Source organism: Tenrec ecaudatus, chromosome 12, assembly GCF_050624435.1.
Source record: "Tenrec ecaudatus isolate mTenEca1 chromosome 12, mTenEca1.hap1, whole genome shotgun sequence".
Classification (NCBI taxonomy): Eukaryota; Metazoa; Chordata; class Mammalia; order Afrosoricida; family Tenrecidae; genus Tenrec; species Tenrec ecaudatus.
In genome coordinates, this window is record NC_134541.1 from 96230998 (window position 1) to 96250573 (window position 19576).

Here is a 19576-nt window from a genome sequence, read left to right on the forward strand (position 1 = left end):
AGACTTAGATCCTTTTTTAGCCTGTCTCGCAGAGACATTGAAAGAAGAGTCTGTGCTTAGGGGTCCCATATCCAGAAACTCAGACTGGTCTAATATTACATTTCGTGCACCAGTATCCCACACCCTGAGTAACCATTCCCAGGGGTATTCTCCAGGCTTTTGCTTGTACGTATTTGAGAACTCAAGCAGGTCTTTATGTGTGTAGCGCACTTCTTCTTGGATAATCTTCTCAACCTCACCTTTAGGAGGTTTCTGAGACTTCATTTTAGTGACAGGTCTAGTGGAAATAATGGGTGCTGAGGGTGTTTCCTGGGTGCTCTCAGCAATACCTTGCGAGGCATCTTCCTCAGGTAATGCTACTGATGCAGCCCCACCTGGCCTATCAACTTGAATCGTTTGGCTAATCTGCTCAGGTGTTTCTAAGGGCTCAATATCCTCTACTTCCGGATCATCAGCCCCTATGTTCCCATCCCATGTTTCAGGGTCCCAACTTTTCCCAATGAATGCCCTTACTTTGGTTTCAGACACTACTCTAGATCTGCAATTCAGCTGCTGTTCTCATTCAGCCACTCGTATAATGAGACTCTGGACCTGGTTCTCAGCAATGTCAGCTCTTTTACTAGAGGAGAGAAGGCTCTCCTTTGTAGCACAGATGGAAGTTTTCAAATCTGTTAGTCTGCATGTGAGGCGTGCTTTTGAGGCTCTGAGATCATCCCTCTCCTTAATAACACTTTCCATCGTATGAAGGACCAGCCAACCAGCTTCGCTATACTTGTCATTTTCACAAAACTCCTGGAAAATATCAAATATACGATTGCCAAGAGCATCTCCTTTATCCAGCATGTCATCTACTTTAGGTGCTACTTTAATATTATCTTTGCTATTTCAGACCATGGATTAGTACGGGTAGTAGACGTATCCCCGTCAAGACTAAATAGGTTGGAAAACCAATTTAAGAAATCCATATTTGGTGCCAAAGGGACCAGGTATAAGGCATCATGCAAAAAAAAAGAATATGTGTGCGTGTGTGTGTATATATATATATATATACCATAATGAATGAAGGGGGAAGTGCAGAGTGGAGACCCAAGGCCCAAGCGTCGGCCACTGGAGATCCCCTCAGAGAGGGGTTTAGGAGAGGAGATGGGTCAGTCAGGGTGCGAGGTAGTGCCGATGAAGAGCAAAGCTTTCCCCCAGATTCTGGATGCTTCCTCCCCCCAACTACCATGATCCGAATTCTACCTTAGAGGGCTGGATAGGGCAGAGGTTGTACATTGGTAATATGAGGGCTGGAGGCACAGGAAATCCAGGGTGGATGATATCTTCTGGACCAAGGGTGTGAGGGATGATGCTGGGAGAGTATAGGGTGAGTGGGTTGGAAGGGGGAACTGATTACAAGGATCCACATGTGACCTCCTCCCTGGGAGAGGGACGGCAGAAAATGTGGGAAGGGAGACTTGGGATAGAGCAAGATATGACAAAATAACGATGTATAAATTACAAAGGGCACATGAGGGAGGGGGGAAAGGGGAGGGAGGAGGGGAAAAAAAGGACCTGATGCAAAGGGCCTAAGTGGAGAGCAAATGCTTTGAGAATGATTGGGGCGGGGAATGTATGCATGTGCTTTATACAATTGATGTATGTATATGTATGGATTGTGATAAGAGTTGTATGAGTCCCTAATAAAATGTAAAAAAAGAAAAGGAAAAAAAAGAAAGAAAAGAAAATGATTAGGCCAAAGAATGTACAGATGTGCTTTACACAATTGATGTATGTATATGTATGGACTGTGGTAAGAGTTGTATGAGCCCCTAATAAAACGTTTAAAAGAAAAAAGAGAAATCCATATTTGTCAAACTGGCTGCAGCGCCAGGCCAGGCGCAGGGGCGGCGGAGGCAGTGGCGAGGGCGGCATGAGAGCGAGGCTCTGTCCCTGCGCAGGCCCAGGCCAGCGGCGGCTAGGAGGGCGAGGCACGCTGACCTGCAGGCCGCGAGCGGCGGCAGCGGCGGCAAGGGGCGCAGGGGTTCCTGGGAGGCGCAGCGTCAGGCCCCGGCGCGCGCCCGCCGCCCCTTCCCCGCGCCGCGGCCGCCCGGGCAACTTGTGGCCAAAGTTTGGCCCCAGCCTCAGGAGTGCGCGGGGCGGGCCGCGAAGTTGGCTGTGGCCCCCGCCGCGGCTCGGGCCGGCCCATGGCCCGCGCGCCCCCGCCGGAGCCCCTGGGCGGCCGGGCTCCTGCCCCCGGGGCCACCGGGCCTCAACGCCAGTGCGCCTCCCCCGGCCCCGGGCCCGCGCACGCGTGGGAAAGTTGGCCTGGAACCGGCCCGACCAGTTCCGCCGGCGCGCACACCGGCCGCAGAAGTTGGTGCTGCAAAACTTTTTTGGGGGGTTCCGCGGGAGCCCCCGTGCGTCGGGACCGGATGCGCGCCGGCTAGCGACCCCTGGGCCGAGAGAGGTACCCCCAGAGCGACGCGCAGCGGGGGCGCCCCGGACCCGCGGCCCGGGGGCTATGGCCATGGTGGCCGGAGGCTGGGGCGGCCCCGGCGGCGGTGGAGACGCGAATGGCGTGGACAAGGTGGGTGGCTACCCGCCCGCCACCGAGGACTCGGCCTCGCCCCCGGGCGCCGCCAGCGACGCCGAGCAGGGCGACGAGGAGCGGCAGGGGCTGCAGGTGGACTGTGTGGTGTGCGGGGACAAGGCGAGCGCAAGCACTAGGGCGTCCTCACCTGCCAGGGCTGCAAGAGCTTCTTCAAGCGGAGCATACTCCTCAACCTCAGCTACACCTGCAGGTCCAACCGTGACTGCCAGATTGACCAGCACCACCGGAACCAGTGTCAGTACTGTTGCCTCAAGAAGTGTTCCGGTCGGCATGCGCAAAGAGGCCGTGCAGCGGGGCCGCAGCCCCCACTCGCCGCCAGGTCCTGGCGCCGCGTCTCTGGCAGCCCCCCTGGGCTTGGCGCTGGCGGAGGCGGTGGGCGGAGACCTCTTCCCTGGCCAGCCAGTGTGGGAGCTGATCGCACAGCTGCTGCGCGCCAAGCCCTACCTGGCGGTGGCCGGCCACTTTGGCACGGGCGCGGCGAGCGCCTTCGGCCCGGGCGGCGCGGGCGCGGTGCTGGGCATCGATAACGTGTGTGGAGCTGGCGGCGCGGCTGCTCTTCAGCACCGTGGAGTGGGCGCGCCACGCGCCCTTCTTCCCCGAGCTGCCCGTGGCCGACCAGGTGGCCCTGCTCCGGCTCAGCTGGAGCGAGCTGATCCTGCTGAACGCGGCGGAGGCCGCCCTGACCCTGCACACTGCGCCTCTGCTGGCCGCAGCCAGGCTGCACACCGCTCCGTTGGCCGCCGAGCGGGCGGTGGCCTTCATGGACCAGGTGCGCGCCTTCCAGGAGCAAGTGGACAAGCTGGGCCGCCTGCAGGTGGACTCGGCGGAGTATGGCTGCCTCAAGGCCATCGCGCTCTTTACTCTTGATGCCTGTGGCCTCTCAGACCCAGCACACGTGGAGAGGCTGCAGGAGAAGGCGCAGGTGGCCCTGACCGAGTACATGCTGACCCAGTACCCAGCCCAGCCCCAGTGCTTCGGCCGCCTGCTGCTGCGTCTGCCTGCCCTGCGCGCCGTCCCAGCCTCACTCATCTCTCAGCTGTTCTTCATGCGCCTGGTGGGCAAGACACCCGTTGAGACGCTGATCCGAGACATGCTGCTCTCGGGGAGTACTTTCAACTGGCCTTAGGGCTCCGGCCAGTGACCGACCTCCAGCGACACAGATGCTCGGGGTCCCCAGGCCAAGGATAGGGACAGCCTCCCCAAGTGGCTAACCAGAACCATGACTAGGGCGAAAGATCATTATGTAATATGCAGTAGCCCTTAGTGACCCTGGTTACAATTTGACTCGGAGGCTACTGGACTTCAGAGCCTTACAAGCCTGGAAGGTTTATTTCAGGCACAGCAAGCACATGCCTCGGCGGTGCTGACTTGCGTTCTGCACCTGGATAGGCACCTGAAGTCATTTGGAGAGGATGTCTATGTAAGTTGGTTTTACATAAATTTCTGTGCTGGATTCCTTGTGCTTGTGGATTTTCTTGTCCTTCTTGGTTTGCTGTTATTTTACTACTGAGTTGGCTTTTGTGGTTTTCTTCATTTTGATGAGGTTTCTTTCCTATTTCTTACGACATTCCCTTGATAGTTATTTTCTTATCTAGTGTAAGATGGTCATGTTTCTCTTGTGTACTGCTTGCCTTCCTCTCCATACAGTTTCTTTGCATGTACTTTTCTCCCCCTATTTGCTTCGTGTTTGTCTCCATTGCAGATTGATATTTGTAGCTCTCTCTTTTCAGTCTTGTGTCATATTTGCAGAACTGCTTCACCTTGGTTACTGTCTGGTGGGGACTGCCTTGCTCATTGATCTCAGGTTTATGTTTGCTCTTCCTTTTGATTCTCCATCCATAGAATAGCCTTCGTATTTTTTTATAACTCATTCCGCTTCTTTGGATTTCTGGAATTCTCCTTGACTGAAAATGCCCTTATTTCTTCTTCATATTTTGCTGGATTTAAGATCCTTGCTTGGCAGTTATTTCTTTTAAAGTTTCATATATGTTGTCACGTTGCCTTATGCCTGCAGAGGTTTGTTGAAGGAAAACAAACAAACAGAAAACCACACTCAGCTTAATTGTTTGCTTTCCCTTTGCAGACCCCCTGCTGGGGCTGCTTCCATAAATGTGCTCCTTACAGTTCTGCTCACAGGCGTGCCCTCGTGGCTCTCAGATTTTGCGTCCATGGCTTTATTCTGAGAAGTCCACTCTCCCATGCCATTTTCCCTGAGCCTTTGGATCCCTCTCCTAGGGAATGCTACTGTAGGTCTGATACGTCTGCTTGACTTACTGTAGATGGCCAACCAATGAATGACTACATCAACCCCGCAAGCTCCAATACTGGACAGAGAATCTGTGCTGAGTGGGCCATATCAATAAACTGAGACTTATCAGAGTTTATGTTCCTTGCACAATAATCGCACAACCTTTATAACGATCCTGACACATAGTCTGCAGGTTTCTGTCTGCACAAGTTAAGGAATTCTAGAATATTTTTGGGGGGTAGAGCATAGCTGTTCCTGGCCCAACACCTGGGCTTCACTTTGGGAACTTGCTATGAGTTAAGTCTAGGTAGAGGTCTGGAGGCCATAAACCGTGGGAGGTGTTTCCTGGGCCCATGCAGCGGTGTCTTGCTCCAGATACAGCCTAAGCACCATTATCGGCACACATCCCAAACTCAGTCATTTGGACGCATGGGGACCCTACAGGACAGAGTAGACCTGCTCCTGTGGGTTCTGAGACTGTAATTCTTCATGAGAGAAGAAAACCTGGTCTTTTGTTAGGGGAGCTGCCCTTGGTTTGACCTTTCTGCTCTTGTGTTTTGTAGCACAGAGGATGATCACTGTGCCATCAGGGCCAGGGATGAAAACACCTTCTTGGTTCGTAGTGATAGATTTCTCAAAACTTACCGAGAGATGTGGGGTATGTACAGTAGCTTTAGGGCTTGCATCAGACATCAGAACCAATTTAGACAACTCATCTTTTCTCATTCTGTTTCTTTAGAACCTCTCCTGGTCCCGTCAAGTCAACTCTGATGCGGAACAACCCTCTACAACAGGGTAAGCTTCCCCTCTGTGTTCCAGAGACGGTTATTCATTATTGCATTAAAATGTTTCTTCCTTTTGCTGTGGTGTAACACGTGGTTTTGAACTGTTGACCTTGACCTTAGCAGCCAATGCATAAGCGCTATGCCACCAGGGTTCTCTAGAGAAGCAAGACCAAGGATACTTGTATGATACATGTATGGACAAATAGAGATTTATATCCACAATTGCCTAAACAGCTATAGAAGCAAGTAAGTCCAGTTTGGTTCAAGTTCATCGGTCATATATAAGCGGGAGACTTCTCCTGTCTCATAGATCTACGGGAACTGATGGACATGAAAGAGGAAGATGCAGGAAGAGGGTCTCGGGTGGGGAAGGCAGCGCTGCATGAATCTGAGGTGGGATGAATCAATACAAGTTGACATTCCACTGATGGTTAGTGTGATCAGTAGATGACCTAACAGGAAATTGACAAACCAGATGTAGAATCCAGAAGTGGACAAAGGGAAATGGGCAAGACAAAGCACGCTTCTGCACAGGATTCCTCTTATAATAGAGACGACAACCCAGAAGAGGGCTCATGGGACTTACACCTGATCGATAGGTTGGACTCTAACTCTATTTTCACACAAACAGGTCCAGCTGACAGAAATTCTAATGATCACAGATGAGAAAGAGAATGTTCAAATGTGGTGCACAAAAGGAAAATTAGGACCGCCTCATTCCTCATAAGACACGATGCTTTCTCATTGTCTTTTCCGATAAGAGCAGAACTTTGTGTATCAGCAATTGACGCCGTCTGGCACTTCTGAGTGATGTAACTCTCTCTCTATATGTATCTGATGAATCCACAACTGATGAAAGCGTAGATAGTTGATGGTCCTATGACATTCACATTCAACATCAGAAACCAGCAAGGCACTGTGATCTTGTAACTTGGTTTAGTAGGGAAGCACAAAGAGCTTATGTTTGGGTATAAGATCCCATTTGGAATCTTTACTAGCAAGTTAATTGGATTGACCTTATTACTCTGTGTGTAGATCTATTCACACAAACACTGCGAAAGCACCTTCTTTTGTTGACCCTCCGATTCTTCTTTCATTCGTTAAGCACAACTTAACTGCTCAAATGTTCCTGAAATTAGAATTTTATTGAAGAGTAGTATTTTTCATTTTTCTCTCAGCTCTGCCAATAGTGGTGGGTGGGTCAACAAGAAGGAAGTCCATTCGTGCTACAACTCCAGAAATATCTGGTGATTAGAGCTAACTGCATACCTCTGAAATCAGAGGTAAATACTGGTTCTGAAACTTGAGGACATAAACAAGGCTCCTTCTACCAGGAAAGAAAAGAACACACTGCCATCCCGGAAGAGATTGTGGAAATTGTAACGTTGTAGCAGAAGCTTACAATAATAAAATGAAACATGATAGTAAAACAAACTCCACTGGAAGGAAAAAAGCCAAAAGAAGATGAAAATTGATGAGATAAACCAAAATTATTAGAGGAACAATCTACTATGTCCATTTTATTTATTATTTTTAGTAGGTTCGTTTTCCTTCATTTCCTTGAATGAGAGTTTTAGACAGGAAAGTCACAGGCAATATAGTTCAATGCAAAGCAGAAGAATTGTAAGCAAAAACTTTAAATTAGTAGAGATGACCAACAATTCAGTTGTAGTAAGAAGCTATTACCATCCATCCCTAGGAGGTAATGACAATGCTATGTGGTGATGTTACTTAAGCCCAGGGGCTGGAAGCCCATATCCAGTGTTGAAATCATGGGGTCAGAACTGGAAGCATAGCGCTGTTTACCACTAGCAGTCTACACAAACAAACAAACAAACCAAAACATCCACAATGAAACTTGTTGAATTGAACTAGAACTCTAAGAGACTATATGAGAAAGACCAACAGTAAAAAAAACTTGATCAGAACAAACTGTGGGTAGCACCGTGAAGAACGGGAATTCCAGAACACTTCCCTGTGCTCGTGCAGAACCTGTGCCTGGTTCAAGAGGAAGTCAGGAGAGAGAACAAGGGCACACTGTGTGCTTTAACATCATCAAAGGTTTGTGTCAGGCCTGCATCCTCTAACCCTACTTACTCAGTCTGTATGCTGAGCAAGCACTCAGAGAGGCTAGATTACCTGAATAAGCCTGCACATCAGGACTGGAGGAATCTTTATTAATACCCTGTGCTATGCAGGTGACAACCTTGTTTGGCGAAAGTGAGGGGGATTCAAACATTTGCTGATAAAGTTCAAGGGCAGAAGCCTTCAGCATGGGTTACAACTCAATGAAAGAAAACGTAAATCTTCATAACTGGACCAATATGTAGCAGGGGATAAATGGAATAAAATGTGAAGTTGGTAAGGATTTCATCTTGCTTGGATCCATAATCAATACTCATGGAAGCAGCCGTCAAGTGACCAAGCTACACTTTGTTTTGGGTCAATCTCTACAACCCCTGTTTAAAGCATTGAGAAGCAAGGATTATACTCTGAGGACTAAGGTGGGCTCGACCTAAACCAAGGTCTTCCCAATGGTCTACTCTGCATGTGAAAATTGCACATTGAAAATGGAAGACCAAAGAAAATCCAACGCACTTGAACCGCGGTGTTGGAGAAGATTATTGAAAGTATATGGACTGCCAGAAGAACGAACAGACCAATCCTGGAAGAAGGACAGCCAGAATGCTCCTTAGAGGCAAGGATGGTGAGTCTTTGTCAAACCGAGGAAGGCCGTAGACGAGATTGCGAGATTGATTGACAGTGACTGTGTCACTGCGAACTCCACCCTACGAACAAGTGGGAGGATGGCACAGGAAGGACCAGGTGGTGTGTTTCCTTCTGGGGAGCTGGGAGTAGGAATGACTTGATGGCCCCTGACAGCAACATCAACTACAGAACAATCTCTCAAACAAGATATTGAAGAAAAGTATAGGTTCATTTATGTAACCTTCAAAATCGGACCAAAATTCAACATCAGAGAGGCATCCATCTACACTCAGTGATTATTAGAAATGGCAGGATAGTGCCTCACTCCAGTGGAGAGAGATGAGGTGAGTGGTTTCAGGAATATTTAAATAAGAACAAATTTTCAAAACAGTTCTTATATATTTTGTTTCCCCTAAGCAAATAACACAAGACAATATTAATTTTATACCAATATGAAAAAATTAAAATACAAGCTCACAGCCTACATATGTAGAGAAATAATTGAAAACATTGACCAGCTTTAGAACAGGGGACTGGAAGTATGTGTGATTAAGAAGGAAAATGCTGATCTTTCTTTGAAGTTTTCTGTTGTCTATGACTTTATTAAATCTCTTCAAATTTCTTTGGAAAAAATGAACAAGTCCAAATAGTTTATAAATAATTCTTCACTGTAGATCTTGAGTCACTGCTACAGTTCAAAGTGCATGTCCAATTCTCATTTTTCTAAATCGACTAACTTTGTATTTAATTTTTAATGTGTTTCCATTTTAAGATTATTTCTTTATCTTTTAATTTTAGTATTTTAACATTGTATTAACATATAACTCATACATCACACACATTAGTGATTCAAACATCAAGAATTGTGCGATCTTTGCCACAATCCACGTTGGAGTATTTTCAACATTCTTGCATCCATCAGTACTAGCATCCCCTGTCCCCCTGTGTCTTCTAGTGTAGTCAGAGAAACCGATTGAGCTATATGTTTACCTATCCAGAATTTCTGATAAAAATCATACAAAATGGGAAAATATAGCAACCATAAAATAGAACCGAACAGTCTCCTTGCAAAAGTAATTAAAAACTAGGACAGGTTAAAAATGGGTCAAAAGCAAGGATCAACCTTGAAGCCCCTCCCAGGGAGACAAAGAACAGAAAAGTGGGTGAGGGGCGATGGAGGACGATATAAGATTTGGACAAAATGATCTGTAATTTATCAAGGGCTCATGAAGGAGATTCCCAGGGGAAGTGGGGGGAAGAAATGGGGAGCGGATATCAGGGGCTCAAGTGGGAAGAGACTTGAAAATGATGATGGCATTTTTAGGTGCAAATGTGCCTGACACACTGGAGAAATGTATGGATTGTGATAAGAGATTTAAGAGCCCCAATAAAAGTATTAAAAAATGGATCAAGGGGGGAAAATGTTAATATCTAAAATAATTAAAAGCAATCTGCAGCAGGGGTCAGAAAACTCTAACTTATAAGTTCTATGCAGCTCCTTCAGCAAGGATATGTGACTATGATGTAAAATTGAAAATGAAGATAACACCATGATACTTTCATTTATAGTATTACTTAAAATTTTCCTTATTTATAAATATATTTTATAGCTCTTGAATAATTTTTAAATTATTGTTATGTACCACGATGGCTAATGAATATAAAAAAATTTGTTGACCCCTTATCTCAGTGATTCACTTTCCAATTCACCCTGTCTGTGGACCAGATTGTTTACACGGGTATTCAATCAACTGAGGGAATTAACTAGAGGCTCAACGCACAGAAGGTCTACGCAAACGGAGGGGGCTTTCACTGTCATCCTTAGCCTTCTGCTAACCAGGTTTTCAGAATTTAAACTCTAATATAATTCCCTCCTCTAATCTTAGAGTCTACTATTCCAAATCCTTGGATCACACGACTACTTTGGCACTTCACCTAGATGGTTGCTTGTTAAGACAAGTTGTTAAGACACTACATGCTAGATGCTATTGTTGCTGATCACAGGGCACTATCTGATTTCTTCCCCCACACTTTTCTCTAGCACCCAGCTCTTCAGTGATCACTTCATGAGTTTAAGTATGGAGCCACAGTGTAATAACAGTTCTTCGATAAGGGTTTATGGTTAATGCCATATGGAGTAACGGAGACTGAGTGTTTACAGGAGCTGAGACCACCAAACCTTTCTCCTTTTGAAAGGTCTATGGACATAAATTGACACACGTTTTCTTAACTGCCATCCTGGCCACAACTGACTGAGCCCAGGCTTGGCATAATCTGACGTACAGGTTGCTCTTGTCAATTTCTGTGGAGGTGATTCCAACTCATGGCAACTCACATGTGGAGCATAACTGGTCTGGGGTTTTCAAAAGTCTGTTCTTTCAAGACCAAGTCACCAGGTCTGTCTTTGGAGGCTCTCTCCCCAACCTTGTGGCTACGAGGTAGATCATTTGTGCCACTCAGCCACCAAATCTGTAAGTTGGCCAGAAACCCTTCATCAATTCCTTGTGATAGAGAACTGGTTGACTTCAGGCAGCAATGCTGAAGCACAATAATGCGTGAGAGAGGGATGGCTCTGAACCAGCAAAAGCCAAGGTAAAGAAGAGACTGCAGGTGTAGCCCACCAAAGGCTGAGCCCTCTTCCCCACTTGAAACATATTTCCTTTATTATATGTAAATTTGCCTCCCAAAAGTGTTTTTTCTTAAAATCAGCACACTGTTGGGTGCTGATCAGTTCAAACATTTTCTCTAACAGAACAAACAAATGATACACAATTGGTGGCAAGTTGGGTTGCAGTTGCAATGGGGCCCCCAGAGTCCTGAAGGTTAGAGGAACCAAAGAGCTGCAATGCAAATTCTCATGACTGAAAACCAACATCACCGCCATTGAGGTGATTCACCTGCTGGCAATCCGACAGGACAAGGTAGAATGGCCCCTGGGTTCCTGAAGCTGACTCTTCACAGCAGGCCGTAGCCTTCTCCTTCTCCCAGCTAACAGGATGATTGTCACAGGACCAAAGGGGTTTTGTAAAACAAGAATAAGAATGAAACGAGAACAAGGCTGGACATACAATATTATTAATAAATCAAGAGATTTTCATATGAAAGTGCAGCACAGAGCTGGAACCAGAGGCCAGAGAGGCACGTGGCTGTTGACAGTAGCATCTGAATGCTTAATAAATTCTAATTACTTAGAGAAATAGACATTAATATTTCTCAGATGAAACGTTAAAATAGCCAAGTCCCTCACGAGGCTCTTGCTTCACTTTCATATAACACACCCCTTGTCCATGATTTTATGAGCTTTTTCTCTCCACCTTCACATCCAAGTTTAACCACACACACAAAAAAAATGCCTGCAACTTTAGTGTACTTGACTGGTTTTAGAAGCAAATAACGAAAACAACTTTGACCATGTAATAATCTTTTCAGGTTAACTTTTCTCAATGCTTTTGAATTTAAATGAATTTTCAGCTCGTTATTTTTATTATGTGAGGCTTTATAGAAATGAGCTAATAGGAATGCACAGTAACCAAGAAGGGCTCTTATTTAAGATAAACTCATGACACAGTGGCCTATGCATTGGGCTGATAACCACAGCTTAGAGGTTCAACCTCACCAGCCAATCCACGGCAGAAAGATGAGGCTCTCTTCCTGTAAAGATACAGTCTCAGAAACCTTAAGGAGCAGCACTACTCTGTCCTCAAGGGTTAGTATGGTCAGGAATGAACTTGATGGCAGTGAGTTGTGGGGCAACTAAGAGCCAAAGGGCCTTTATCTTCCTGAATGCAAAAGCAGGGGAGAGAGAGAGGCAATTCAGTGGGTCAGAAAGCCTCCTGCTTAGGCGCTTTGAAGTCTGTGGCTTGAATACAATCTTCTCCACTAACTATCTCTACAAAGGCTCACCAATTTCTGGGTTAAAAGAGTAACGGAGGCAGCCTCCAAACCTAAAATTATCTGACTCCAGGGTCCATGTTTCTTTCTTTCTTTTAATATTTTTCAAAATAAATTAAGTGGAGATTTACATTTCAGATCATCCAATTGGTACATAACAACTTAAACTACTTACCAAAACACTCAGTAGCTTGCCCTGCTGTCCTCATTTGATTTCTCCCCTCCCTCTTATGGAATGCTATCTTCCACTTCACCCAAGGGAACTCTTTTCTACCCCATGTTGTTTCTTTACTCCTTGATTTAAAAAAATACTTTTATTGGGGGCTCTTGCATCTCATCACAATCCACGATTCATCCAGTGGGTCAAGCACATTTGCACATATACCGCCATCACCATTTTCAAAGCAATCTCTTCCCACGTGTGCCCTTGATATCAGGTCCCAATTTCTTCCTCCTCCTTCCTTCCCTCACAAATCATTGATAAGAGATATAGATTATTATTTTCATATCTTATATCATCTGCTGTCAGTCACCACCCACTTTTCTGTGGTGCGTCCCACATGGAGGGGATTATAGGTTGATCCTTGTGATCAATTCCCCTCTTCTCCCCGCCACCCTCCCCTAGTCCTCCTAGTATCTCTACTCTCATTATTGGCCCTGAGGGGTTATCTATCCTACATTCTCTGTGTTGTGAGTTCTTATCTGTAGCCGTGTGCATGCTCTGGTCTAATCCGATTTTTGAGGAAGAATTCAGGTCATGATAGTGGGGGGAAGGAAGAACAAAGAATGAGAGAGAAATCCTGTGTTTCATCAGTGCCATACTGCACCCATACTGCCTCATCTTTTCCCTGTGACCCCTCTGTGAGAGTGTGTCCAATTGTCTACCTCCGGCCATTCACATTGGGTAGGATTTTGTTCTGGGGCTTAGCTGCCTGATACTTGATCCCATCAATAATTCATGATCATACAGGCTGGTGTGCTTCTTCCATGTGAGCTTCGTTGCTTCTTAGCTAGATGGCCATTATTTACCTTCAAGCCTTTAAGACCCCAGACACTATATCTTTTGATAGCCAGTCACCGTGTTTCATTTTTCCTTCTCATCTGCTTAGTAACCATCAAAGTCGATTCCTTGGGTATGAACGCCTTTGTCTTTTGTAACAGCCAGGGTCCATGTTTTAACCACCCTGCTCATTGCCTCTCATAAACGGACACGTGTCTGAGGAAGGACAAACAAAAAAATTCGTTGTGGCATTTGCTCTGAGAAGGAAACTGGGTGTCCGAAGGCAAACCACCTACCCGGCCCACTGTGCTTTTACTACTCAATACTGAGAACCTAAGTGAAAAGGAGATCAAGAATGTGATCAATGTAAACCCGACCAAGGAGAACACCTCCAAGATATATTGTTACTGTGGAGCAAAAACAGACAAACACGAGGTGAACAATAGTGTGCAGAGCACGTTCCTGTTTGGTTTGTTATTATTATTTTAAAGAAAGGATTCTAAGACAATGTTATCTCTTGGAGGGAACAGGGTACCTGACATGTTAGAAGTTGCTTTCCAGGATATGCTCCTGTATTGCCTGGAATTGTTCCTTTAAATTTTTAGTTTTCAAATTATATGATGGATCTTCCTAATAATAAAACAATTTTAAAGAACAAATAAGTCCCGAATTCTTCTCCTTTGTAGCCCTGATCAACGACCCCTCATCTCTCAGAGACTCAGTGTCTTCACCTGTGAAACGGGAGCAACACTGCTTCTTGTAAGATCGCTGTGAGAATAAGCGAGACCCCATGTACGAAGCGTCGGCCCCACGAAGAGGTTCCCTATGTCACTGAAATCTCATTCAACTTCATTAAAACAGCAAATAATTTCAGAAAGAACCAGGAAGACACTAAGTTACCATGGTCTCATGACAAGACTATTACCAATGTTTCCCAGTGACTAGGAAGCCAGGATGCCCCAGCCCCGAGTCCCATCTTGTGGAACAGCACTGACCTAGGAGGCAGAGGGTCCCATGTGGCCAAGACTTGCTGCTTTGGATCAGGATGCTCAGTCCCAGCAGTTAGCTGCAGCTGCAATGACAACAGAAACCTGCTCCTTGAGCGCCAACACAGCCCTGCAAGATGAGTAGTGTCCTGTGATGCACAATGGTGGTGCCGGGAAGAGGAATGCCTTCTGAAGGGGTAGGAACTAGTCCTGGTCTGGGTTTGGTGTCTGAACCATAAATAATCTGGTAATTGCTCCTTCTCTTCTATTTTCTGGTAGAGATTGAACTTAGTCTCAGAGCTGGTCTGACACTAAGTCTATGAACTGCTGATTAGAAAACAGACTGTCCATAGGACCCAGGAATCCCATTGCTAGATATATATTCCAGATTGAAATAAATCAACCCTAGAGGAACATTATTAGATGATACGTTATAAAAAGGAAAGCTTTTCACACTCAAAGAATCACTTTCAAGTGTTGCTAGGGTTAAAAGTGGTGGGAATGCAAATTACAAACGAGAGGTTATGCTTATATAAACTTGGGTGAAGGAGAAGACAAGATACAATTAAGAGTGAAGTCAGCCAAAGTGATGGAGTCAAGAGAAAACACTGGCAGGAGTGCAACAGTTAACAGTAATAGAGGGATATTGTTATATACATCATTCAACTATAGTGATTTCCCAGTAAATGCATGGATCAACACACATGGGGAAACCAGTGTGGAGGGAGAGTAGGATTGTACATAGGTGCTTACATATATTTGACAGATACTTCTACATGTATACATACCTTTACTGAAAATGTATCCATGGGGGAAACCAAGAGCAACAGGCATAGCAAACTTGACAATGTTCTACATCCTACTTTGGTGAAGAGTGACTGGGGTCTTCATAGCTGGAGAGCAGCAACTGAAGTGTCATGATCGGTTTCTCCTCATCTCCAGGTAAGGATACTAAAGAAAACTGAAGATGTAGAGAAACAATTACCCCAATGGAGTAAAGGCCCAGAACATCAGCTTTCTCATCTCTGAATCCAGAAGAATTGGATGATGTCCTGCCAGCACAACAAACTGCCTGGAAGGAATTACAGACAAGGTCCTCGATAGACCGAGATACAAATGTGAAATAAAACTAACGATCACAAACAAACACAGGAAACAGGCTTACTTCTTGGATAAAGAGTATTGAAGCCCCAGGACTATGGAGATTATGCTCCTTAGAAATCCTTGAGGTCTACAGCGGATTTTCCTCATGTGCCTCCATTTTTAACGAAATAAAACAAAACAAACTTGCTGCCATCGAGTCAATTCTCACTCATAGTGACCCAGTAGGGCAGGGTAGAACTGCTCTGTGAATTTCCAAGTGTAACTCTTTATAGGAGTAGAAAGCCCTTCTTTACCCCTAGTGGTCCCAAACTGCTGGCCTTGTAGATGGCAACCCAAGGCATAACCACTACTCCACCATGGCCATTCGCAATCCTTGATATCTGGAACAGGCTCGATTTTTAGCCAAATAAAAATAGGTCTCAATGGGGTCACAATAATTTCAGGGAAGTAGGGCTTCTATTGGCTAATCAACGACGTGAGGTCAAAATGTCAGCATTTACACAGAGACAAAGTTCAGAAGGGCTAGGAAAGCGGAGGAATGTAAATTCAAACGAGAGATGAATTGGCAAAAGTGAATTTACAGTGTGGTGATTACAATCAATGACAGGACACAGAATGCATATCAACTGTAAAGTGGGACACTAATTTGCCCTGTAAACCTTCACTCAGTCATAATAAAATCACACACACATGTTCCTGCACACACACACAAACACACACACCACAATCAGATAGTCAATGGTGTCCTGGGTCAACAGAGCATAGGGAGGTCAGGTCAATTCTGAGCAGGACTGTGCCTTATCACCTGACTTGAAGGACTTTTCACATCTCATCTTTTGGACGATCACGAAGAGTGTCCAAGATCCCTGAAGACAAGTTGGTGCATAAGCACACAATGGTGCATAAGCACATAGGAAATGTGGTGAAGGAAGCTGATGATGCCTGGCTATCAAAAGATATAGCATCTGGGGTCTTAAAGGCTGGTAATTAAACAAGCAGCCATCTAGCATGGAAGAGACAAAGCCCCCATGGAAGAAACACACCAGCCTGTGTGACCATGAGATGTCGAAGGAGGAGGTAACAAAAGTTCAGAAACACACGTCCAACTTGATGTGAAGCGGCATGGATGCCCTAGAGATGCAAAACTCACCTGTCCAGTAGTAATCCCACAGTACCACTCAGAAGGAGACACTCAAAGGGGAAAGGATGATTAAGTCAGGAGAAGGTATGGTACTCATGAACCACGTGCTTATCCACCGGTTCGTTAATATTTCCTTCCCTTAGAGGACAGGCTGTGATTTGTTTTACCTCGTTAATCATGTTAGATTCGTGTATGTTCATTTGTGCATTTAAGATCCTTCGGTACATGTAGCTCAGGGTAGGTGACGCTGCAGAAAATGTTACCTGAGTAATGGTTTTCTAAGGGTAAAGGAGGGGGCGGGCATGAAGGAGAGGAGTTTGGAGCAGATAGCATTGATGATTGTATGACCCCACTGGATGGGATTGAACAACAGAATTGTATATAAGTAGACATTGGATTTTAGAAGATATTTCAATAGAACTATTATTTTTTTTTAAAGCAGCATATTGTCCAAACGGATTTGCCTCCACTGTGGTCCTCATCAGAGTTTCTCAAAAGCAACGACAACAACAAAATACACAATAAAGAGAACTTAGTCTGGAGATCTAAAGCTGTGGTTCCCAGATTGGGACAAACGGCCCCGAGTAGATGTTGTAACTGTTTAGGGAACCTCAAAAGCAGATGGCTATGTTTTGTCTCGGATTGTGGCCTCTAGTAGAAATGTTTATAATGGCCAGGGGAGGCTGGGACACATTTAGTATTTTTCTGAAAATTTGGCAGTAGGCCAAATTCCTTTGGGAACCTCTGACCTAAATGCAGGAAAGCATCACAGCAATGTTCAGCAATCACAGTATGGCAAGCTGACAGACAAATGGTGGCTTGGAGTTCTAGTCTCCCCAATCGTGAGAAAGTAAATTTGTTTATGAAAGCGATCAACCACTGTGGTATTTGTGTTATAGTAGAAGTAGATAAGATATTTACTGTCTTAAGAATCAAGTGGAGTTCTTATTAATACATACGTTTCCAACCCTGGTTTTCACCTTTTTGAAGAACAGGATCTTGGAAAACAGTCTATCTAAATTCACTAGCAATCAAATTATGTCGCAAAATGTCATGGTGAAGTCTCATTGATAGTTAGGATCCAAGGACAACGAAAGCTATAATCTCACTGCCATCGAGTGGATTCCCACTCCCAGCAGCCCTGCGACAAGACAGCACTGCCCCTGTGTGTTTCCAAGACCGTAAATCTCTGTGGGAGTCGAAACCCTCGTCTTTCTCCCTCTGAGTGGATGATGGTTTCAAAGTGCTGAACTTGTGGTTAGCAGCCCAGTGCATAACTACAACGCCACTAGGGTGCCTGATGGGGCAATAAAGGTTAGGTATAGAGGCTAGGAGGGAAAGCAACCACAAGACGGTTCATTATTACTGCAAGATGGTCCATTATTAAGCTGACCACAGTTTCACAAGAAAACTTGTCTGCTTCTCCAATTCCACAAGAGTATTCCACAGAAAAGTTTTGCCAAATGAACCATTATTTTTTTGAATGGTTATCTAAGTGGTGAAAGGTAAGGAGATTATTTACTGTCTTCTTCTTATATCTCCTCTTTTGCTGGTTAACGTTTTCTTACGAGGGATTAGCTCTGTCATGACCTGAGATTCTTGTCTACCCCTATTGAGGGGGAAGCCCAGTTCTCACAGACTCATTAAATCAGGGTGGTAGCAGAAGAGCAATTCCCCCAATGCAGGCAGAAGATATTTGAAGATTTTGAATTTGAAAAGCAAGGGCAAAAGTGGACATTCAATATATTTAAGAACCAATAGCAAGTCCTAATTAAAATGAGACACTAATGTAGAAAAAACCTCCAGTCCATTAAAAAAGACCTGACATACCAAATTTATAGAAACGGAGAAACCTTTAAGAGTGTCACTCAAAGACACCCTTTATTGTGGAACTAAAGCCGCCCCATGGTTGGTAGTTCAAAGTCACCAGCAGCTTGGGAGAAAGCTGGAGCTTTCTACTCCTGTAAACAGTTGCAGCATTAAATCCACAGGGGTCGCTACGAGTCAGCATTGACTTGATAGCACTGAGTGACAAAGCCACTCCCAGAGGTCACCCTTCAGCCGAGCAGTGGATTGCCCTGTAGAATATACAAAACCCAGGAGGCAGGTAATATTGGTAACATGTTTCTTCAACAACACCCGGTACCCTCTAAACAACATATAAGGAAGTTTAAACAATTCCTTTTTAATCATTAAAAATCTGATACTGCTATTGGCGTCATTCATAAAATGCCAATTAGTTCTGAGTACATCTCGAGCATGTTATTGTTGCCAATCCCTCCAGCCTCTTGTTTAGAAACATGGCATTTTATATGTATCCTAGAGGTTAGCTGAATGAAGTCCAGAAAGCAGAATTCCGGGAGGAAACTGTTGTCATGAATCCAAACCATTTCAAATTCCCAAAAGCAGCCAGGAAGAAAGATTCAGATTGCTGATGATCCAGCCTAATAGACAACATCATGACAACACAAGAAAGATTGAAGTTATCCACAGTTTCATTTTACTTACATCTAGAATCAGTGCCCGTGCAAGCAGCAGTCAAGAAACATCAGTAATAAGATCACACAAAAACAACCAATCACATGGAAATTGAACAACACATTACTTAAAATCCACTGGGTAATTAAAGAAACTAATGGCAATTAATAGTAATAAATGCACATATCAAAAAAGAACACTACAAAATCAACACTTTATCTGAAAACCTATATCAATTAGAATAATAACAGCAAAACCCTTAGTCAACAGAAGAAAAGAAATGATAAACATAGGAACAGAAATAAATGATTCAGAAAATAATAAAATAAATAAATGAGGCAAGAAGTAGTTCAGTTAAAAGAATTTTATTTTATTTTTTATGAATCAATGGATGAGGGGGATCTTACCGGTCTGATAGCAATAGATACATTAATTGCATCAAGCACATTCATACATATGTTGCTGCCATCCTTTTCAAAACATTTTCCTTCTACTTGAGCCTTTGGTATCAGCTTCTCTTTTTCCTTCCCTATCACACCCTCCCTTCCTCATGAATATTTGATAAATTATTGTGTTCATATCTTTTTAAAAATTAAATACTTTAATTGGGGGCTCTTACCTCTCTTCTCACAGTCTGTACA

At 44.7% G+C, this 19576-nt stretch overlaps 1 pseudogene; it reads left to right on the top strand.

Annotated features, from left to right (window-relative positions):
* Nucleotides 1-2503: 2503 nt before the first annotated feature.
* On the top strand, nt 2504-3734 carry LOC142423021 (nuclear receptor subfamily 2 group F member 6 pseudogene; annotated as a pseudogene).
* Nucleotides 3735-19576: the final 15842 nt, after the last annotated feature.